This window comes from Orycteropus afer, unplaced genomic scaffold (assembly GCF_000298275.1).
Source record: "Orycteropus afer afer isolate SDZICR_OR568_19922 unplaced genomic scaffold, OryAfe1.0 scaffold00032, whole genome shotgun sequence".
In the NCBI taxonomy this organism is placed as follows: domain Eukaryota; kingdom Metazoa; phylum Chordata; class Mammalia; order Tubulidentata; family Orycteropodidae; genus Orycteropus; species Orycteropus afer.
Window position 1 is genome coordinate 9,814,993 of NW_006921619.1, and position 21,784 is coordinate 9,836,776.

A 21,784-nucleotide genomic window follows, 5' to 3' on the forward strand; every position below is an offset into this window, starting at 1 on the left:
TCAAGAACTTCCAGGGGCTGGCTCCTGCTCACATCTCTAGACTCATCTTCCATTACTTCTCGACTCATTTTGCTCCAAAAACAAAACCAAACTCACTACTACTGAGTCAATTCTGACTCATAACAACACTGTAGGACGAAGTATAACTGCCTCATAGTGTTTCCAAGGCTGTAAACTGTCTACAGAAGCAGAGTGTCACATCTTTCTCCTATAGAGCAGCTGGTGAGTTCAAACAGCTGACATTTTGGTTAGTAGCCCAATGCTTTAACACAGAACTGCTGACAGCAATAACAAGCAGTGCCTTGCCTCTGAGTCTTTGCTCACACTGTCCCCCCACATAGAATGCATTACCTGCATTCACCTCTTCACTTACCTTTCTATTTACCTTTTAAATTTCAGCTTAAGCTCATCTGTACTTCAGGGAGTATTACCTGACCTCCCTGGTCAATCCCTTTCTAGGCTGTTTAGGTGGCCCTCCTCTGACTCTCATGTCAAGATAACGTGACATTGTGTCTGTTTCTGGCTCTGTTCTACCAGTTCCACCCAGCTTATGGAAACCCAGTTGGTCCTCTCCCCAGAAGCTAGCACTGTGCCTAATATTGTATAGGTTTTCAAATATTTAAATTAATGTTGATTGAACGATTGAGTGAGTCTCCTCAAGAGTGCATTTGCCATGATTTGCATGGTTTAGAGATACGGAAAGTGTGGGCTTTTGAGCAGGATGCTATTTTCCCCAGCCATAGGACCACATGGTTACCAACTTCCTAATAGTTGGCAAAGATAACTTTGTGATCAGCCAAAGCCTACCGGACATCATGGCATGAGAAAAGGAAGGAAACTGACTTCCAAAAGTGGTGGCCCTGGGGCCAGGTTCTGGGGATCATGGACATCCTCAGCAATGAGACCCGGGGTGAAGAGTGTGGGGACATAGGCGGACAGATCCCACTTTGTGTACTCTCAGGGCCTCTGGAAGGGATTCCCTGGCCCTCTGGAGATTGAGAGCTCTTCCTCTATCTAGTTCATTGACTTTAGCTGAAAGCAAGGTCACCAAGATGGCTAGTAGGGTGCTGTGGGCTGCTCTCTCAGAGTACCAAAAAAAAAAAACAAAAAACAAAAAACCAAACGCAATGTTGTCAAGTAGATTTTGACTCATAATGACCCCTCCTTGGGTTTCTGAGGCAGTATCTCTACAGAAGTAGATTGCCCAACCTTCCTTCTGAGGAGCTGCTGGTGGGTTTGAACCACCAGCCTTCTGGTTAGCAGTAGAGGAATGGAAAACACAGCAGGGAATGAAAACATTTGGGCCAAAACATCTCAAGCATTTCAGCATCTTAGGGTCAAAGTGGCCTCTATGACCTCTGCCTACTTGGAACTTTCACACCAGGTCAAACATCAGGAAAGTGAAAACTGATTCCTGTATAGATGACACTGTTTATGCTTTAGTAGAAGAGAAAATTTCCATGCTGACCACACAGAACGGAGGGATAGGCCCAAATGGTTTGCTGGGGAGGCAGGTCTGGGGTTGGTCAGCTGCCATGTACCTATGGAGCTTTTCTCTTTCATCCTTTTTCTTGACACAATAGACTCACCTAGATGCCACAACTTTCACTTTTGTGAAATCACACTAGTGAAATGCCGCCAGTGCCATCCATGCTGCCTACCTCAAATACGGCTGAAATCAGCTGAGATAATGGAAGTGAAATGCACTGTGCTTTCTAAGTGTGATTCACATGTAGAGGATGGTTATCATTCATGCTGTCACTTTGATTATTGAAAGAAAAAGGGTTTTCTTACCTGGACCTCTTTTCTTTATGTCCCTTTCCTACTACGGGGACCCTTTGGCTCCATTTCCCGCTTGAAAAATCAGAGCCTTTAAGTTCTTCCTTTACCTTCTTTAAATCATGATTCCAGAAAAAAGTCTTGAATTTTTACTTAAGAAAATTAAGAGGTTAATTCCAAGAGGAGAAATGGACATTTTTGCAGGGAACAAAGCCTTATATTCTTCAGAAAAGAAAGTGAAATAAAGGAGATATGTGGCGGGGAGAGCAGTGATTGAAGAGTGGCCAAACCCTGGTTCCTGTCCTTGCGGTGTGACCTCAGGCAGGACACTTCCCCTTTTGGATGTGGGTTCCTCATTTTAGCATGAAGGCTTGGACCAGATACTCTCTTATACTCTTCCCTGATCTCATTTTCTATGATGTTAGAGACTCTTAAAGCTGTCCTAAATTAATAAAAGTCTCTTGACCTAAATGAATAACATCCCAGGGTGCTGACAACATGCAAATGATATCACTAGGCTACTCTCCCTAATCTCTGCAGAATCATAGAGTAAGGAATCCACAATAACCACCACCACCACCACTACCACTACCACCTTCATAGAAAATGCAGTTCTATTTTTTTTTAAATGGGAAAAACCTAATTCATGAAAATTTCTCAACTTGAGGAACTGATATTAATCCCAGGAAGCATTCTGGAATGGGATATGGAATGAGAGTTTAGGATAGAAGTCTGGATCCCTAGGAATCAACATTGGTTCACTGAAAGTAATTTATGTCAGGCTAACAAAATTGCTTCTGACAAGGTTATTGGGCAAGCAGGCCAGGGAAATACCAGTGATAAAAAATACTTGGACTTTATCAAGGTCCTTGATAAGATTCATCTGACTGTCTTTTGAACAAGATGGAGAAATATGAGTTGAAAAAAAATTGAATGAATTTACTAAAAGAAATTAAATTGTTGAATTAGTATCAATTTTTAGGGAGTATGGTAGAATGTCGATCATTTTTATTAATGACTTAGTTGAAGAACTCATGCTTATCAAATTTGGGGATGAGAAGAAGCTGGGCTGGAAAAGAAACGTAGGACAACTGGATAGTAGGAGCATAGCCAGATATATCTGGACAAGCTAGCAAGAGAGACTGAATTGAACAAAATAAAATTAGGGATAAATGTATAAATGTACAGGCTTTGTGTTTTGGGTTCCAAGGATCATCTACATAAGCATAAGAAGGGGTGATACAGTTCAAGAGCAAGTTTAAAAAAGAGGTTTTTTTTTTTTTTTTTTCTAATTGATAATAAAATCAACAGGTGTCAATGGTATTGATTGCTAAATCGACCTTAATAAGTTTTAACAGAAATAGGAAACATGGAATGAAGGAGCGGAGGGAGAATCTCACTCTACTCGGTGCTGGACAGGCCTCCCATGAAAATTTGCATTTTATTCATTAAGTATTAAAAAATTAGAGAAAATTGAGACAAGAATGATAATGGTAGTGATGGTGCTGGAGTAAATAGCCTATAGGGCAGTGTTATAGTAGTGGAGAGGGCACTGGCCAGGGAGTCAGGAGTAATGAGGAGAAGCTATTAATGAACTGTGAGATCCTGGATGAGTTAATATTCCTCTCAGGCTGCGATACAAGGGCCTCTGAGAAGAAGCCCCGACAGTGGTTGGCTGGCCTGCTCTCCCAGGTTTTAGTACTCTAGTCACGCCACACTGAATGGGTTCCTTTCTTCCTAACTCACCTAACCAGAGAAAAGGCCGGTTAAGCCATCCACCTTCCTTCCCAGCAAAATTTTGAACTCTTGAAGCGCATTAACATTTGCAAATTAAAGCAGTGCTTTGATCCTTTGGAAAATCTTTACCGTACCCTTTCTCTGACTTACTGAGAAGCCAAGAGGAATGGTAGTTTACATCAACACCACAACACACAATATTTATTGAGGCAATAAATCAAAAGGCCTATAAGAATAGGCCTTGAAACCTACAGACCTGATTTTAAAAGTCAGTTTCTCCTACTAGGTTTATGACAACAGGAAAGTTATTTAATCTTTTTAAAACGCAGTTTCCTTGTCTAATGGCAGTTAATGCCAGGCTCATAGTGAATATTTAATGAGCAGCTGAGAGGTCTCTAACGCACTTGAGTATTCAGGGAGGGCTTCCCAGAAGGATGTTTTAACACCTGAGCTGAGTCTTGGTAACTAGATCTCATAGTGGGGGTGCAGTTGACATTTTATTCTATTTATAACAACCAATTATATATGAGGTTTACTAAGCCCACTAACAGAAGCTCTGGTAGAGTAGTGCCAAAGGCACATGACTGCTAACCAGAAGGCTGGCGGTTCAAACCCACCAGCCACTCCTTGGAAGGAAGGTTGGGCATCTACTTCTATAGTGATACCGCCTTGGAAACCCAAGGAGGGGTTGCAATGAGTCGAGTCTGACTCGATGGCACATAACAACAACAACAGAGCCCACTAACATGACCGCAGGGAAAACTCAAACCTGGGGCCAATTTGTTTTCTTCTAAAACTCCCCCTTTGTGTGTTCTTGTGCTGCCTAACTCAATTTCTCTTCCACAATCACATTCTCTTCCAGCTGAAGACATTTTTTTTTTTACCCCAATGCACTAGCTCCCTTCCCACTTCCTCCTGATAGTTACCTCTTCCCTGTGTCCATCCTCCATGTATTCCTGCCCCCTGAGCTGTCTCCCTGTGCATAAACAGCCCTTCTTTCTCACAAGATGATTCTCTCCAAGGAGTATATCTACCTCAGGTAAATGTTCAGCTCATATTCCTGTCTTTTGTTTGGCTGGAAGCCACAGGTGTGTGTTCAGATCTGAAGGGCACCTGGGGGCCATAGTCTCAGTGGTTCTACCAGGCCCTATCAGACCAGCAAACCTGGTCTCCCCCATCCCCCTTTTCTTCCCCAAATGATTTTGAGTTTTGTTCCACATTGTTCTCCCTCTCTATCCAGGATCTCCTACATAGATTCCCCTCTGAGTGATTGACAGTGGTAGCTAGGCACCATCTAGTTCTTCTGGTCTCATAGTCAGTCATATAGGTTGCAGATAGCATAGTGTACCAGTTGCTAGGACTAATTGTTTCCATGTGTCTTTGGTTTTCTTCATTCTTCTTTGCTCTGGATGAGGAAGACCCATAGTTGAATCTAGATGGCTGCTTGCAAGCTTTTAAGATCCCAGTCGCTACTTGCCAAAGTAGGAGGTAGAACAATGTTTTGTGCAGTATGTTATGCCAATTGAGCTTGATGTCCCCCTGTGACTATGGTCCCGAGCCCACAGGTTCAACTACTCGCTCCCTCTATGTAGCTGCCTGTGACCAAGAAGTGACTACAAACTTGTCCCTTGTCACACACACAGTCCCTACTGTACACCTGGGAATACTTACAGAACATACAAATACACTTGTAGAACCATTGTTTGCCAGCCCTATACATGGTCTTGGGTACACTTCCTGCTGCATAGACATATCTAATAGTTCGGTATGTCCACCCATTTATCCACCCGTATACCCACATTTGCCTTCATTGACAATGCAGTACTATATTTGCAAAACGGTTCATCTTTGTTGTCTGCACCTCCCATGTACTTCTCTATGTCTTCCTCTTTCTCAATGCTACCGTGTTGATCACTCACATTTGGTACACTGCTCTTCACCCAAATCAATACTTATCTCTACCTATCTAAGTGTTCCTTCCCCTCCCCTCCCACCCCTGGTAACCAACAAAGAAAATTTCCTCCTATAGATAAACCTTTCCTTGACTTTTACAATAATGGACTAATACAATATTTGTCCTTCTGTGATTGACTTATTTCACTCAGCATAATGTACTCCAAGTTCATCCATATTACGTGGTGTTTTGCAGATTCTACGTTATTCTTTAAGGTTGCATAGTATTCCATTGTGTGTATGTACCATAGTTTGGTTGTCCATTTCTCAGTTGATGGATACCTAGGTTGTTTTGGGGACATTTTTTGATGATGTGTATGACATTATTGTTTTTTTTTAGTAGTCATTAATCTTGAGTGAATTTTTTTTGGGGGGTGTAGGAGATGAACTCTGTTACTTATAAGGTGACATCAACTCCCACTATATTTTGGCTATGGAATTCTGGGTGTAAACAAATAGTTCCGTGAATAAGGTTATATTTGAAGAAACTATTACTGACCAGCTAAATCCAGCTGGTCCTAATAGTGATGCACAGTCATAAGAGAGAGGGTTGCTAAAATCACTTTTGTGGAGAAGTGGGATGTCTTGCACAATTTTGTATTTTACACAATAGTTTGTGTAAAAGTTAATATGTGACAATTTCTAGCCAGAGAATTCTGCAGCTGATATTTGGCTACACAAAATTAGGTACAGGTTTAGACTTCTGGTAAGATGGCTAAATAGACAGACAAACTACTCAGACCCTCTTCAACAAAGAAAAGGGAAACCAATAAATACAAATACAGAAAATAATCCTGGAGCCCTGAGCTTTCAATGGAAGGATACAGAAGTGGATTAAATCCCAACTAATAGAAGAACCTGAATGAAAATAGTGAATAAGGAGACAAACAGAGCTGTGGACTGTCAGCTATCCTGACAGCACAGCCAATTTGGATATTTACAAGTGGTGTTAGGACCTGGATAGCAACCTAAAAATAGGCCCTGCTTGCCAAGGGCTGCATGGACAACTATGTTGGTGGCTGATGACCAGAAAGGAAAACTGAGCTGTGGATTTTCAGCTGTCCTGAGGTGCAGCCATTTTGAATATTTACAAGTGATGTAGCCATCTTGGATATTTAGAGTGGCAGCATTCCTATCCCAGTGACCTAAGAATAGGTTCCACTTTCTGAGGACAGCATGGACAACCACACTGGAGGTTGATGACTGGAAAGGGATGATATTCCCCTTGTTACTCTAATACCCCAACCCTCTTGGTGAATGGAAGTGAGGCAATCCCCCACCTATACCTACCTTCTGACATCAGAGGTATTCCATCCCAGTCTATGTGCTCTGATAGAGCATGGGTGCCCTGCCCCACTGTGGTAGTTAAGTTTGTGTGTCAACTTGGCTGGGCCTGGTTGAGTGGTTGGGCAGCTGGATGTAGTTTTCCCCGTGATGAGAATGGTAAACAACTCCATGGTGGAATCTACTGTGAGCAGCTGAGTAGCTGCCTTAAGGATGTGGTCTGCTTCCTGTATAGAAGCAGCAGCTTTGGGGATAGTCTCTAGCTTATGACACACTTGAACCCTGCATGTAGCCGTGTCTTTGTTCACCAGCCTGCCATGCTCTGCCAACCTTGGGACTTTCAATGGACTTGAATTAATGGTCTGCCATGTGGTTTGGTAACATTGGGACTGTGCCTTTTTACTTGTCAACCTTGGGCTTGCCAGCCTCAGCAGCCAGCAGTTGAATGAAGAAAAGCCTCTAGCTTCAGTGGGCTGGGAGCAGGAGGCAGAACTGAAGCCCAAGGTTGAGGGGCTTTCACCCAGCCCCTAGAGGCTGGCACTTTGAACACAGACTTAAACCTCCAAACTGTAAGGGAATAAACTCCTGTTTGTTAAAGACATCCAATTTGTGGTATATTCTTGTCAGAGTAGTACTGTTGTTGTTATGTGCCATTGAATCGGACCCAACTCATAGCAACCTCTCCTTGGGTTTCTGAGGCAGTATCACCACGGAAATAGATTGCCCAACCTTCCTTCTGAGGAGTGACTGGTGGGTTTGAACCACCAGCCTTCTGGTTAAGCAGTTAAGTGTCTTAGGCACTATGCCTAAGCTCCCTAGGTAACTAAACACCCACCCACCCAGACATGGTGTTTTTTGTTGGTTGGTAGGTTTTAAATTATTCTTTCTTTTCTTTCTTTTTTATTGTTATTCTTTCTTTTTCCTCTCCTGTGTTCTAGTTTTTGGGGTTTTTTCCTCTTCCTTTTTCTTGAATCCCATCTTTTTTCTTTCTTTTGGTTCTTCTCATTCCTTGTTTTCTTCTTTGCAATTCTCATTTTTTTCCTTATTATTCTTTTCCTTGTGCTCTTTTCTCTTATCCCTCCCTCCCTGGATATTGTGGTGTTTCTTCAATCTATTTTTCTATTTGTATTTCTTTTGTCTTTTTAAAATATTTCTTTAAAATGTCCTCTCATTAATTGTTTTTCCTTTATTTATTGTTTTTTTTTTTTTTGCAATTGTTCCTGTGTTTATGCAGTTTGTGCTGTCATCTTACTTTTACTTTTTTGGTTATTATTATTATTATTATTATTGGCTTTGTCTAACTGAGTGGGAGATAGCAATTCCCAAACCATACAACCATACCCATACCTCCTGCAGCCCCACCTACTGAGTGAGGGCCACCACTTCCATATTCACCAAATGGCCAAGGATAGATGACAGCCAATATAAGCCCAACTCACCTTTAACTGTTCTTCACAAACAGCTAACAGAGATGGGTGCACCCACTCTCATTCTCTGTTACATCTACCAGGAGACAGGCGGTGAGTGTCTATGCCCTGTCTATGCCTAGGGCACAGAGGAGTACAATACCCTGCTTATTGAGATATATCAAAACAAAATAAAGGAAAAAAAATCTTGGGTGAATCACACCAACATAAAATCACCAATTAAACATAAATACAAGAATGTCACAATGTCTCAGAGACAAAAGGCCATCACAGGCTACATAAAGAAGCAGGATAAAAAAGTATGAATGAAGGACCAAGATACAGACACAGAAAACATCCCTGAGGAAGAAGCAGCATTGGAACTCTCTGATAAGGAATTCAAAAGAATTATATTTTGGTACTTTCAACAGATTAAGAGACAGATCAAGGTAAACACTGACAAAATTGAGGAAAACACACACAAAACACTGTAACAATTTGGAAAGACAATATAAGAACAAAATGACAAAATAAATGAAAAATTAAAAATTATACAAAATCTACAAATAGAAATCCAGAAGATAAATATTAAATTTTCAGAAATAGATAAAAGACTGAATGGACAAAGGAGTAGAATTGAACCAACCTAAGGCAGAATTAGTGAGATTAAAGACAAATACCTCAATACTACTTTGGTAAGGGATCAATCAGTAAAAAGATCAAAACAAAATGAAGAAAACCTAAGGTACATGTGGGACACCATCAAGAGGAATAACTTACATGTATCAGAATTCCAGAACAGAAAGAGACAAATAAAATTTGTTCACAGAGAACACTGTTGAAGATTTGTTGGAAGAGAATTTCCCTGATATGGTGAAAGATGAGAATATATCCATTCAAGAAGTTCAATGAACCCCAAACATGGTAGACCCCAAAAGAAAATCACAAGGATATATCACCATTAAACTCATCAAAACCAGAGACAGAAAGAATCCTGAAAGCAGCATGGGGAAAACAAAAATTATGAACAAAGGGCAACCAACAAGACTAAGCTCTGATTTCTCAGCAGAAACCATAGAGGCAATGAGGCAATATCAAAGAAAAAACAAACCCACTGCCATCAAGTCATATCTGACTCATAGTGACCCCTACTTGGGTTTCTGGACTGGTATCACTACAGAAGTAGATTGCCCAACCTTCCACTACACTATCAGATTGCCTCATAAAGCAATATTTAAGAATATATATATTCTTATATAACAAGAATTATATACAGAGCAAAACTTTTTCTCAAATATGATAGTAAAATTAGGAGATTTCCAGATAAGCAGAAATTAAGGGAATTTGTTAAAACCAGACCAATCTTATAAGAAATGCTAAAAGGAGTCCTTTGGGCAGAGCCAATAATAGCAAACAACAACTGACAATTAATACATATGATGGCATAACCCAGAAACCAACCCAGTTATGGAAGTATCCAAAGTAAAATAACTTTATAAGACTATAAACAGGGAATCAGAGATAACGATTGGCAAATGAGTACAACTACAAACCAAAAAGGGGATAAATACTGTAGTTACAGAACTTCTAAATGATGAGGAAGTCAAGATAATTGTGAGATAGAATGGATTATTCTAAACTTGGGAAGAAAATTATAAATCATAAGGTAATCTCAAAAGAAAAATAATAAACTTTCATCATCAAAATAAAAAAAGGACAAGCACAAATATTGCGCAAATACTAAAACAATAGCAAAGAAGGAAATGATGACACAATTCATAAACAAAATGAGCTCAGCACAGAACATTATATGGAACAAGGAAATGAGAAACACCACACAAAAAAAACACATAACAAAATGAAAGCAACAAATTCATACCTGTCAATAATTGCTGAATATAAATGGATTAAATATGCCATCAAGAGATGGAGAGTTGCAGACTGGATAAGAAACACAAGCCATCAATATGCTGTCTACAAGAGACACACCTTGGAGATAAAGACAAAAATAGACTAAAAATCAAAGGTTGGAAAAAGATATGTCAAGCAAATGGCAATCAAACAAGAGCAGGACTGGCAATATTAATTTCTGATCAAATTGACTTTAAGGCAAAAACCACCATAAGGGACAAGGAATGACACTATATAATGATTAAAGGGTCAATCAAACAACAGGGTATAACCATAATAAATATCTACACACCCAATGGAAAAGCCCCAAAATACATAAAGCAGAGTTTAACAGACTTGAAAAGACAATTAGATAACTCCAGTCATAGTAGGAGACTTTAATACACCATTTTCAATGCAAGAGAGAACAACTGGAAAGAAACTCAACAAAGATGCAGAAGAATTAAACAATACAATCCACCAACTTGACCTTATAGACATCTACAGAGCACTTCACCTAACAGCACAATATACATTCTTTTCCAGTGCACATGGAACATTCTCCAGGATAGACCATATGTTAGGTCACATAGCAAGCTTCAACAAATTTAAAAACATTGAAAAACTGCATAGCATCTTCTCAGATCACAATGCTATAAAATCAACAATAGGGAGATCAACAGAAAAAGAGCAAACACATGGAAACTGAATGACACGCTCCCTAAAAACAACTGTAATAGAAGAAATAAAAATGAAATTAAAAAATTTATTGAATCAAACAAGAATGAAAACATAACATACTAAAATCTTTGGGACACAGCAAAAGCAGTGATCACAGGGCAATTTATAGCAATAAAGACACACATCAAAAAAGAAGAATGTGCCAAAATAAACACCTTAACCCAACATCTCCAACAATTAGAAAATGAGCAGCAGAAAAAACCTACAGTTACTGGAAGAAATAATAAACATTCAAACAGAAATTAATGAAACAGAAAATAGAAAGACAATAGAAAAAAATCAACAAAACTAGAAGCTGGGTTTTTGAAGATTAATAAAATTGACAAACCACTGGAAAAAATAACAAAGGAAAAGAGGGAAAGAATATAAACAACACAAATAAGAAACAAGTTGGGCAACATCACAACCAAACCAACTGAAATAAAAAAGATAATATCCAGATACGATGAAGAACTATGCTCCAATAAATTTGAAAATCTAGAAGAAACAAACAGATTTCTAGGAACATATTACTTACCTAAACTTGCACAGACTGAGGTGGAAAATTTGAACAGACTCATAACAAAAGAAGAAATTGAGCAGGTCATAAAAAAAAATTTTACCAACAACAAAAAAGTCCTAGCCCAGATGGTTTCACTGGAAAATTCTATCAAATGTTCAGAGACAAACTGGCACCAATCCTACTCAAACTATTCCAGAACATAGAAAAGGACAGAATCCTCTCACATTCATTTTATGAAGCAAGCATAACCTTGATACCCAAACCAAGCAAAGAGATCACTAAAAAAGAAACTACAGACCAATATCCCTCATGAATATAAATGCAAAAAATGTCAACAAAATCCTGGCCGATAGACTCCAAAAACATACGAAGAAAAAAAGACAACATGACCAAGTGAGATTCATAACAGGTATGCAAGCATGGTTCAACATTAGAAAAACAACATAATCAGTCACATAATAAAGGGAAAAAAATCATATGATCATATCATTGATGCAGAAAAGGCATTTGATAAAATCCAACCCCCAATCCTGATAAAAACTCTCAGAAAAACAGGAATAGAAGAGAACTAGTCAGCATAACAAAGGGCATCTATGCAAAACCAACAGCCAACATTTTCTCAATGGAGAGAGATGGAAACCATTCCCTAAGTGAATGGGAACCAGAAAAGGATGCCCTCTATCACCACTTCTGTTAACATTGTATTGGAAGTCTTAGCCAGGGCAATAAGGCAAGAAAGGGAAATCAAAGGCATCCAATTGGTAAGGAAGAAGTAAAACTATCCCTATTTGTAGCTTATATGATCCTATACATAGAAAACCCAAGAGATTCAGCATGAGAACTACTGGAACTAATTGAGAGATTTAGCACAGTGGCAGAATACAAGAGCAACATATAAGAATCAGCTGGATTCTTCTACACAAGCAAAGAGATTGCTGAAGAGGAAATAAGAAAATGAATACCATTTACAATAACTAACAAAAAGATAAAATACCTGGGAATAAATTTTACCAGGGACACAAAAGAACTGTACAAAAAACAAAAAACTACAGAACATAAAACCCATCTTCAAGAAACCATAAGGTATCTACATAAATGGAAGAACATACCATGTTCATGGATAGGAAGACTGAACATTGCGAAAATGACAATACTACCTAAAGCAATCTATACATTCAATGCAATCCCAATTCGGATCCCATCAACATTCTTTAAAGATATGAAAAAAAAAATCACTAATTTTATATGGAAAGGAAAAAGATCTTCGTTAAGTAAAGCACTATTGAAGAAGAACAACAAAGTAGGAGGTCTCACACTCCCAGATCTCAAAATCTGCTATACAGCCATAGTTGTCAAAACAGCCTGGTATTGGTACAATGAGAGACACATAGACCAGTGGAACAGGATTGGAAAATAAAAACAAAAAGCCCACTGCCCTCAAGTGGATGTGACTTATAGCACCCCCTCCTTGAGTTTTCAAGGTGGTATCTCTAGGGAAGCAGATTGCCCAATCTTCCTTCCGAGGAGTGGCTGGAACAGGATTGAGAACCCAGAAATAGATCCATCACTTATGGTCAGCTGATCTTTGACAAAAGGCCAAAATCCATTAAATGAGGAAGAGACAGTCTTTTTTACAAATGGTGCTCGCAAAACTGGTTATCCATTTGCAGAAAAATGAAACAAGACCCCTACCTCATACCATATACAAAAACGAACTCCAGGTGGATCAAAGACTTAAATGGGAAACCTAAACTATAAAGTTTATCGGAGGAAAAATAGGGACAAATTCAGGGGCCCTAATTTATGGTATAGGAGCTCTGGTAGCATAGTGCCTATGGCACTTGACTGCTAACCAGAAGGCTGGCAGTTCAAACCCACCAGCCACTCCTTGGAAGGAAGATGGGGCAATCTACTTCTGCAGTGATACTGCCTTGGAAATCCAAGGAGGTGTCGCTATGAGTCGGGTCTGACTCGGCACATAACAACAACAATTTATGGTATGGGAGCTCTGGTGGTGTAGTGCGTAAGATATATGACTGCTAACCAGAAGGCTGGTGGTTCAAACCCACCAGCCACTCCTCAGAAGGAAGGTTGGGCAATCTACTTCTGCAGTGATACCACTTCAGAAACCCAAGGAGGGGTCACTATAAGTTGGATGGAAATCCACAGCAGTGGGTTTGGTGAATTTATGGTATGAATAGACTATCAGGCATAATCCAAGATGCACAAACAGCAGAAGATAAACTAGATGATTAAAAAAAAAAAAAACTCACTGCCACTGAGTCAGACCTGACTCATAGCAACCCCTCCTTGGTTTCCGAAGCAGTATCACTATGGAAGTAGATTGTCCAATCTTCCTTCCGAGGAGTGGCTGGTGGGTTTGAATCGCTAGCATTCTGGTTAGCAGTCAAATGCCTTAGGCACTATACCACCAGAGTTCCTAAACTAGATGATTGAGACCTTCTAAAAGTTAAACTTTTATGTGCTTCAAAAGACTTCTCCGAAAGAGTAAAAAGAGAAACTACAAACTGGGAAAAAATATCCAGCAAAAGCATACCTGACAATGGATTTATCTGTAAAATTTATAGAAAACTCCAGCACATCAACATCAAAAAGACAAACAATCCAGTTTAACAAAAGGCAGAAGACATGAATAGACACTTCACAAGAGAAGATATTCAGGCAGACAACAAACACATGAAGAAATGTTCATGATCATTAGCCATTAGAGAGTTGCAAAGCAAAACAATGAGATACCGTCTCACCCCAGCACTAATAGCAAATTTCAACAAGACAGAAAATAACAAATGCTGGCGAGGATGTGGAGAGAATGGGACCCTCATACACTGCCGGGGGACTGTAAAATGATACAACCACTGTGGACATGAGTATGGTGATTCCTTAAGAAGTTGGAAAAAGAAGTAGAATTTGATCCAGCAATCCCATTAATAGGTATAAATAAGAGAGAGCCAGGACACAAACAGATATGCATACCCATGTTCATCACAGCACTATTAACAACAGCAAAGAGATAGAAATAATCTAAGTCCCCCCAAACCGAAGAATGGATAACTAATCTATGGTATATACACATAATGGAATTGTATGCAACACTAAAGAATAATGTAGAATCTTCTAAACACTGCATAATGTGGATAAATTTGGAGGACATTATGCTGAATGAAGGACAAATATTGTATTAGTTCACTACTGTAAAAAGTCAAGGAAAGGTTTATATATATATTTTTAAAAAACCAAACTCACTGCTGTCAAGTTGATTAGACTCATAGTGACCCCTCCTTCCATTTCTGAGGTGGTATCTCTACGGAAGTAGATTACTTAGTCTTCCTTCTGAGAAATGGCTGGTGGGTTTGAACTGCCAGCCTTCTGGTTAGCAGTCAAATGCTTTAGACACTATGCCACCAGAGCTCCCAGGTTTATGTATGGAAGGAAACTTTGTTATCAGGGATGGGAGGGGAGAGGAGGGAACACTGCTAGATAGGTAGAGACAAGTATTGATTTGGGTGAAGGGAGAGGCAATGTACCAAAAATGAGTGATCACTGAGGAAGAAGAAGACACAGAGACGTATACAAGAGGTACAGGCAACAAAGATAATTCCTTTTATATATACAATACTGCATTGTCAGTGATAACAAACATTAATCTACAGGTAAATAGATGGGTAGATAGGTTGAAAGATCAGGTATGTCTAGGCAAAAGGGAATATACCCATGACCATATATAAGGCTGGCAGACCATATTTCTAAATATGTATTTGTATGTGCTGTAAGACTGTCCAAATATATAATAGAGCTAACAAAGGGCAAAGTTATGATAACTTCTTGGCCACAGTCAACCACCTTGAAGGAGTGAGTGCTTGGATCTGTGGGCTCAGGACTATAGTCTCAGGGTACATCAAGCTCAATCGGCATAACATACTACACAAAAACATTGTTCCACATCCTACTTTGGTGAGTAGCAACCAGGGTCTCAAAAGCTTGCAAGCAACCATCTAGATGCAACAGTGGGTTACTCCTCATCCAGAGCAAAGAAGAATGAAGAAAACCAAAGACGCATGGAACCAATTAGTCCAAGGGACTAGTAGACCATGCGATCCTCAGCCTATAGGACCATGAGACCAGAAGAACTAGATGTGCCAGGCTACCACTGTCAACCACTGAGAAAGGGATCAATGCCGGAGATCCTAGATAGAGTGGGAGAACAATGTGTAACAAAATTCAAAATCATTAAAAAATAAAAAAAAAAAAAGACCAGGTTTACTGGTCTGATAGAGCTTGGTGAGACCCCCGAGACTATGGCCCCTACTTACCCTTCAGGTCTGAAATTGAACTCACTCCTGTGGCTTCCAACCAAACAATGGACCGGCATATAGTGTGAATATTTACATCAGGTAGACACACTCCTTGGAGCGATTAATCACCAGAAAACAGAAGGCCAGTCTTTGCATAGGGAGATAGCTTGTGGGGTGGGGGTGGGGGTGTCAGGAATGCCTTAGAAAGAAGGACACAGGGAAGAGGTAACTACAGGGAGGAAGTGGGAAGAGAGCTGTTACACGGTGGGGAGTTGCAGTCAATGTCATGAAACAAAATGTATATGAACTGCTACATGGAAAGTGAATTTGCTCTGTAAACTCATCAAAATCACTAAAATTTTTTTTTTAAATGGCACAGCTTATATTGTATAGTTTCCACAATGACACTTGTGTGTGCATAAAGCAGAATGACACATGTGATTTCTTTTCCCATGAGGCCAGGAGGGTGTTCACATGGTTGTGTGAAGCCCAGGTCTATTTGAGCCTCCAGGTGTCAGCTGGTTTGACTTATGATGGAGTTGTCTCTGGTGGATTGAAGTGTAAACTGGAATAGCCATTTCATAAAGTGTCTTGTCCTATGTATCAAGAGCCTTCGAACAGTCATGCCCTTTGGCTCAGTGATTCCACTTCTGGGAATCTGTCCAAAGGAAGCAATTGGAAATGTGTGCAGTAAAGACTTTGCCCAGGGATATTATTGCATTTACATGTAGTTGCTTAAAGACCGAAGCAACTTAGATGACTAACAGTGCAATAATATACTGCCTTGAAAACGATGTTCATGAAGAACTTTTGCTACCCTAGTTAAGAAACAATAGAGGAGCAATAGCTACATGAGTTAAGGACCACACTTTGAAGTTAGTTAGCCTGACTTTGAATCCTCACTGTCACTTACTAGCTGTGTGACTTGGGTAAATAACCTGTACTCAACTCTCTCTGCAAACCTAGAAAAATGGTGTTGATAATAATATCTGTCTCAGAGGGAACTGTGAGGACTAAATGAAATATTGGAGATAAAGCACTGATCACAGTACAACAGACATTTATTTGGTAGCCAATAAATGGCTCTCCATGGATTGTATGATTTCAAGGCATAAAAACATATCGAAAGAAAATATGCCAACGTATTGACAATGTAGTATCTGGGTGGTGGCATTTGTTTGGTTCTTTGCACACTTTCCATCTTCCCAAATTTTCTGCAATGAACATGAATTACTTTTATACTACAAGAATATATCACAATGATGTAATACAATAAGAATTTTTAAAAAGAATTTTACTACCACAAAACAGTAGTTCCTTCCCCCTTCCCTCTCTCTTTTCGGGGAAGGAGCTGGGGGCCAGACTCAGAGCAGAGTGCTTCCTTCCCCAGGGAGCAGCAAAAGAAGGAAGGGCTGCTACTTTCAGGCTTCTTCCCCTGACAGAGCCGGTCACCCAGGCCCTCCGAGGGTGTCAGTTAATTGCTAGCTGTGAAGCCACCTGTTGATAGTGTTCTGCTGGGTGTGTTTGTGTGTGTGTGTGTGTGTGCACACGCAGGAGTGGGGCGGTGGAATAGACAACCTCAGTAGTTCAGTAGTTTCTCCAGAGTAGAAGCCCTGGAGCTTATCATTCTCTCCCCCACTCCCCCATGTCTTGATCGAACTGAACCAAACACTGATATAAAATTGTAAGGTGGCAAAGACTCATCCACTCTTTTCCTCTCCCAGAAAAACAGCTGCAATAACGCCTATCGTGCTGGACATAAACATTAAGGGTGGTAGGCAACGAAAAGACTTAGCTTGGATAAAACAGCGAAGTTACCTTAGTTGCAGCCGCTTTATTTAATGAAAATATATTCCATCGAAATCTCTGGCAAACACTGTCCTTTCTAACACGACAAACGGCGATGCACTTTCCCATGTAAGTACATATCCCTGGGATGAGAGGGATATAAGGTGTGTGCGTGTTCGTTCAAATCGTGACATTTACTCCTATGATCTAATGTCCTTCATTGATAACAGGGGTGCCCCGTGTTCCAGCAAGTGGCTCTATGGGCTTTATTTTACAGACAGGATCCCAGGCACGGAAAGAACGAAGCCATTTCCCCTTTCCGAACCAAAGGGCAGCTTCCAATCCTGCGTTCTGATAGCTATCCCGTCACCAGTGACTCCCGGTGGTCCACACCTCCAGACACTAGGTTCTTCCTTCAATCCACCAAATGAAAGAAGGGCAAACAACCCAGCTGCTAACGGCGAGGTCATCGTATGCTAATGAAGCCCCGGAGAGACAGCAGCGCCGCTCTTGCGAGCGCGTCCTCTGGTTCTCAGCGCTCCCGCGCGCCACTGCGGCGCAGCCACAATTCACCGTGCGGTGCCGCAGACCCTCCTGCATCGGGGGCAGTAGTGGGCAGAGTCTCGCCCACCACCCGGACTTCTGCAGCTGGATCGCTCACAGCTGGAAGCTACCTGGCCCCGTGTCCACTACAGTGATGGAGGAGGGGAGGCGCATCAGAAGCACCTGTAGGGCTTTTGACGAACTCCACAGCCCCTTCCCCAAATTCTAGTCCACTCGTCTAGAGTGAGCAAATCTCAGAATTCGCAGAGTGAGGTGAATCGGTAGAGTTTGGGAAAGCCCCACAGGTGATTGTGGATGCACGACCCTCAAGATACAAACACACAAGCATGGACCCAAACCTTGTGACTCTGAGATTAAAGAGATCCGCCTTAGATTCCCCCTCCCACCCCCGAGTCCTCCTCTCGTTCTCGATCTTATATTTGCGAAAGTGTCCGTGTTCTCAGCTTCCTTTAATTCCCCCAGCCCAAGAGCTTTGTGGAGCGCGCCAAAGTCCTGGAACCCTGCGGGACCGTCAGAGCCTGTGGCATCCACAAATTAGGGAAAGCGTCCTCCACTCCGGTTGCCCTTGCGCATCCTGGAGTGGGAACTGGACACCAAAGAGCGAAGGTACGACCAGAAGTGGAGAAATGGAACCAGTTGCTTCAGCAAACTGCCCAGAGCAGGGCCGCCTTCCGCTTGTACACCTCTGGGGCTTAGGAGGGCCTCCCAGCCACAGAGGGAGGTGGCGTCCCACCTCGCGCCCCTCCTCGTGCCTGCACCCAGGGGCTTTGCGGCAGGTGGCACCTCAGGACGGACGTAGTAGCCTCGGTTTGTTTCCCTAGCCACAGGACCAGCTCCCGCTTTGCCCTGCTTTTTCCAAGTTGCTGCAGCTCGCGCCCCCGGAGCCGAGACCCCCTCCGCCGCGTCTGCCTCCGGCTTACCTCACCATGCAACACTTGGTTGCGCGGCTTTCCTGAGCGCTCCTTCCTCGGTGTTTATTCCCTTACTTGGGAGGAAAAGGAACCGAGAGATAGGGGACCGAAGCTGGCGTCTGGGCGTTTTCCCGCCCGCGCAACCCTCTCGGGGAAAGGGACCACAGCCCAGTGGCGCCACGGAGCTCGGGCGGCACAGCTGGGGATAGGCAGCGTCCGGGTGCTCTGCCCGCTCCGGGATTCGCAGCTCGAAAGCAGCCTGTCTCAGCTACTCACTACTACGGCACTGCGGCTCTGCGTCTTGCCCCTCGCAGCCTGGCAAGTCCGGCTGCCACTCTCACGGCAGAGCCCTGCCCCCGGGCGCAGAGCCCGCCCCGCCACACACTCGTGCGCGCGCATACACACGAGCACACACATAGATGCGGATCCTCTCGGGGAGCTCACGTCTTTGGCGCAGCTTAGGCACGAGCTGCGTTAGGGCGCTTCTCAACGGTTGGGCTTCGATTTGGAAAAAGGAGTAAGGTCCTCTAGTGAGGAGAGCATGCGACCGTGGTGCTCTGGAGGACCCCAGAGGTCTGCTGACCCCGGAGATAGTCTTTGGAGGTCAACTGTTTTATAAATAAAATGCCTCCTCGGGGCATTTCCGAATCTCAACCAGGTCTCAGCTATCTTATCCTGACCAAATCAAGGAAAAACAAAATCAACAACAAAAAAATCAACAAGTTACCCCTTTCCTAGGAATTCAACGTATCTAGCACAATATTCTAGCCTTCAAATGGGAGTGCCAGGGCAGTGCAGATAACAAGCTTGCTATAAGTGAAGGGCTAGTGGTTGTTCCAGTGCACAGGAGGTGCCTGGGAATAAAGGCCTGGCAATCTACTTCCCAGAAAACCAGCCATTGAAAATCCTGTGGACTATAGTTCTACTTTGATGTACATGGAGTTACGATGAGTCAGAGTCAATTCTATAGCAACTGATTTGGTTTGGTCTTGGTTTCGTCTTCAAGTCACTTACTCCTGTCTAGGAAACATTTCTGATAGCCCTGGGTGCCCCAGTGGCAGGAAATTGGTGGCTGCTCAACTGAAGTTCCTGCAGTATGGTGGAGGAAAAGATTGATTACTGGATCACAGGTCAGGTCACAGGACCGAGGGTTGTTAATTCCCATTCTTCATTGCTTTTAGGTGCTTATTTTCCTACAGAGCAGATAGACCACTGTGCAAAAATAAAAAAGCAGAAAAGGGTCTGAGGTGAGGGGTGATGGATGAGAGACAACATTGGCCAAGGTTCTGTGACTTGTTGCTTCCTTTTTCCATGATCTGCATATCCACATTGGGTGGTGGTGGTGGTGGTGGTGGTGGTGACACTATTTCAGGCATGTCACACCAGCAGGATGACTTCTGCCCGTTTTGCTCTACATATAGAGTCATCAGGAGTTTGGATTCTCATCTGTAAAATATGTGGAGTTTACCAGTTTCCACGGCTAAGAATTCTTTTCCGCCAGCAGGCAGTTGAAGGTCCCCGGGACAGGATTGCAGCCAAGAAAAGCTTTCTGCAGAGTGCAGAGGCGCCGAGGGGCCCTGGGTGTCTGGCATTTGGAGCAGAAGTTTCAAACATGAATGTCAAATAGCCCTGAGACCCTAATGGTCAGTGTCCATATTGGGCCATCTGCAGACAGGCTGATGTGACAGATGAGGAACTGAGGTTCAGAAGCCTCTCCAAGATGCCATACGGCAAAGAAGGCAGAGCCAATATCAGAACCCTGTACTGATACTTCATTCTACCACTCAACATTCACACTTTATACGCTCACCCTGAGTTGGTCCTCAAAGTTCCCTTCAGCTGTACTGAAACAGTCTTGGTGAGGGAATTCTCAGTTTTTTTGTTTTGTTTTGTTTGTTTGATCTTTTCTTGTTTCTCTTTCATTCATGACTCATTCATTCCACAAATATTTATTAAGTTCCCACTATGCAAATGGCTAACATGCTTAACTGTTAATATGAATGTTGGAGGTTCAAGTCTACTCCGATGTGAAAAGTCTGGTGATCTGCTTCTGGAAAGTCAGCCTTTGAAAACCCTCTGGGATGTAGTTCTACTCTGACACATATGAGGTGGACGTGAAGCAGAATTGATTGTCCCCCCCCCCCCCAAAAATGTCTTCAGTCACTTTCCCAGACCTGAATCTCACTTGGAAGGAAATAGAAACCAAAAGACACAAAGGCCTTAGAAATGCCCATGTCCCTGGAAGGGCAGAACACTAGTAACAGGTTTCCTGTATATATTTTTACTGTGCTAGGTTGAGTGGATAAGGAAGACACAGTCCTTACCTTTTGAACTGTATCCTCAATGGAATAAAACAGGCTCATTTACATGTAACAGGAAAAACATTCTTGCTATGTCTCGTGACTCCTTATATACTCGTGACTCCTTCTAAGGAAAGCTAGAAGAAGAAAGAGCCTATGTTGGGCCAGGTATCATAATGGATATGAGGTGCATGTTTGCAGGTAGGGATTGGGGCAACATTGAGTTATTTTGCCTATTAGAACAGAGAAGAAACTCAAGTTGGTTGGGAGTAATGGGAAAGACACCCAGCAGTAGTGTAGTGTAGATACATGACTTGGCTGGGAGCACACTGAGGAAAGATAATGAGAGTGAAACTGAGGGCAGAACTGCCAAGCAAGGATTTGGAGAATAGAAATGCTTCCAAAGACTGGTAAACAATTTTTTTGTGGGATGGCTATACAAGTTTGTTGCATGATGTTCTGTGAAATAAATCATCTATAAAGTCCATATTGTTCACCAATTTGTTTGTGAGTGAATTCCTTGGGAACTCATGGTGGTGCTAAGTTCATTTGGGTTGATAAAGCATGAGTATAGAAAACTGTGGGAGCTCTGGTAGCATAGAGGCTAAGAAACTTG